The 2949-nt window shown below is 53.0% G+C and overlaps 1 pseudogene; it reads left to right on the top strand.

Moving 5' to 3' along the window:
* The first annotated feature begins 475 nt into the window (after positions 1-475).
* Positions 476-2246, top strand: LOC102816267 (annotated as a pseudogene).
* Positions 2247-2949: the final 703 nt, after the last annotated feature.

The raw sequence follows: 2949 nt of genomic DNA, 5'->3' as shown, positions 1-2949 counted from the left end.
ATTAATGTGATGATCCACGTTGGTTTTGTCAGTACCCACATGGACTAACAGATCAGGGACTCTTGGAGTCAATTAGACCAGAGACCAGGATTTCGTTCTCTACTTGTCCATTGTGTGGCAGTGGGGAAGGGGCTCTGTGAGCTTCATTTCTTCACCTACAATGGGGGACAACAACAACTTCTGTGTAGGGTTGTTTAAGAAGGCTAAATGATATGAGATAATGAGAGGCAAGTGCCTGGCATGAGCAGATGAGGTGCTCAGTAAGCACAGATTTATTTCTTCTAGTTATCTTGAGCAAAGAGCTCAGCAATGAGCTGAACAGACGGCCACGACACCCCAAAGTAGGTAGCCCAATGCCCTCCAGACATAGGCATTTTTCTCTCAGAGATTAAAGATCATCTGCACAGTAATTTGCCTGATTTTATTTACAAAGCCTATTCACTTGGAAGGAATATACAAAATCATTGTATCATGTATGGATCAGGATTTCGGGGTGGTAAAGGAAGGAATTTCTCACAATGTTCTCCTGCCCTGCTTCCATGGAAGAGCGGTGTCCTGGCTAGTGTCATCAGATACCCCTCAACCTGAGATGGCTCTCCCAGCCCATGAACCTTGCACAGAATTTGTACCTCCACCCTCACCACTACCTCCTTTGCCACCAGTGGCGTTGGGGACTCCAGGCCTCCATCTTTCCACCCTAACTTCTCCAGCAGCTGTGCAAACCTGGAGCTGGAGACAGAAACAGAGTCAGTTGTGTCCCTGAAGCAGGAGCGACCACGCAGAAGAGACAGCAGTGAGCATGTCGGTGGGGGCTGCAGGTCCAGTGGCCCCTCGAGGCTGGAGCGCCACTTGGCTGGTTATGAGAGCGTCTCCTCCCTGATGACCAGTGAGCTGGAGAGTACCAGCTTTGGGGACTCAGACGGGATGACACCATGAGCAGGTTCAGCTGGTTCCAGGAGTAGAGCGGTGCCTCCCGCCTTCTCAAACACCATCGGCGGCGTAGGAAAGAGCGGCCACCCCTCCTGGAGAGGACCTCATCTTTCAGCAGTGTCACTGACTCCACAATGTTGCTTACCATCATCACAGTAACGCTCAACATGGAGAAATACAACTTTCTGGGCATCTCCATTGTGGGCCAGAGCAATGAGCAAGGAGATGGTGGCATCCACATCGGCTCCATCATGACGGATGGGGCTGTGGCAGCTGATGGGCGCATTGTGCCTGGAGACGAGCTTTTACAGGTGAATGACATGAATTTTGAGAACATGAGCAACGATGATGCTGTGTGCGGGAGCTGAGGGGCATTGTACAAAAGCTAGGCCCCATTGTGCTGACCATGGCCAAGTGTTGGGACCCCTCTCCACAGGCCTACTTCAGCTTTTCTGAAATGAGCCCATACAGCCAGTTGACCCTGCCGCCTGGGTCTCCCACTCTGCTGCGCTGACCGGCGTTCTCCCAGCCTATCCTGACTCTTCATCCATGAGCACAATTAGTCTGGATCCTCTCTGCCTGATGGCTCTGAAGGCTGGCGTCTCTCCATCCATACCGACATGACATCTGTGACCAAGGCCAGGGCAGCTCCAGAGTCTGGATTGGAAGTTCGGGACCGCATGTGGCGCAAGATCACTATCCCAAATGCCTTTCTGGGCTCAGATGTGGTTGACTGGCTCTACCATCATGCGGAAGGCTTTCCTGAGCAGCTTGAGGCGCTAAAGAATGCCAGTGGGTTGCTTAAGGCAGGCCTCATTTGACAAACTGTCAACAAGATCACCTTCTCTGAGCAGTGCTACTATATCTTTGGAGACCTCAGTGGTGGCTGTGAGAGTTACATGGTCAACCTGTCTTTGAATGACAACGATGGTTCCCGCGGGGCTTTGGACCAGGACACCCTGGCTCCCCTACCTGGGGCTACCCCATGGCCCCTGCTGCCCACCTTCTCCTACCAGTACCCAGCTCCCCACCCTACTATGAGCTTTCATCTTACAAGTATGGTGGGGGCAGTGCCAGCAGCCAGCAGAGTGAGGGGAGCCGAAGCAGTGGGTCTACAAGACACCACAGCAGGGCAGGGAGCACAGGGAGTCCTGAGAGGAAGGCCCCTGAGTCCAAATCCGGCAGCGGCAGTGAATCAGAGCCTTCCAGCCAGGGGGGTGGGCAGCCTTCGATGGGGTGAGGAACCTGGTGGGGCTGGTGACGGGGGCCCTCCTCCATCCCTACGCACCACCCCCTGGTATGGCCCTCCCCTATAACTCCATGATGGTGGTTACCATGCCCCCACCCTCACCCCCTGTTCCTCCAGCAGTGCAACCCCCAGGGGCCCCTCCCATCAGAGACTTGGGCTCTGTGCCCCCTGAGCTGACAGCCAGCTGACAGAGCTTCCACATGGCCATGGGCAACCCTAGTGAGTTCTTTGTGGATGTCACCAAGTTGCCACTTGGTGCTCTTGCTGTGATTGGTGTCCTGTCAATCACATGCTCACAATGCCTCTGGGTGCCTTGCTCAGCCTACTGGCTGCTGCCTACAGAGGCTGTTGCCACTGTGACTCCTCCCAGCTGTGCCTGATTCGTCCCTCTTCTCTCCGGGGTGTACAAGGGACCTTTCGTTATTTTTAGCTTTATTATTTTTTTATAAGCCTTTGGAGGATTAAAAATAGACTTACTTACACTTTTTGGAGTTTTTGTTACAGACAGTCCCTCTTTTATAGGACGAATCCCTGTTCTCCTAGGCCCCTCTTCTAACCCTGAAATGTGACCTCCTACTCCAGTCAACCAGTCAGCTATGCCCTGTGCAGGGAGGTGGATGGTCAGTGGTACCCTGGGAGAAGGAAGGGGACTGGTCACCCCAGACAGCAGTTGAAGGAAACTGGGGTCTCGTGGGTCTATGTAGCTGCCTTTGTTACTCTATTTATTTTAGTGACTTGTCTAAAATACCAAATAAAGCAATAGAGGCAAA

Source organism: Chrysochloris asiatica, unplaced genomic scaffold (genome assembly GCF_000296735.1).
Source record: "Chrysochloris asiatica unplaced genomic scaffold, ChrAsi1.0 scaffold00150, whole genome shotgun sequence".
Classification (NCBI taxonomy): domain Eukaryota; kingdom Metazoa; phylum Chordata; class Mammalia; order Afrosoricida; family Chrysochloridae; genus Chrysochloris; species Chrysochloris asiatica.
The sequence above is the reverse complement of the archived record's forward strand: the minus strand, read 5'-3'. Positions and strand labels throughout refer to the sequence as shown.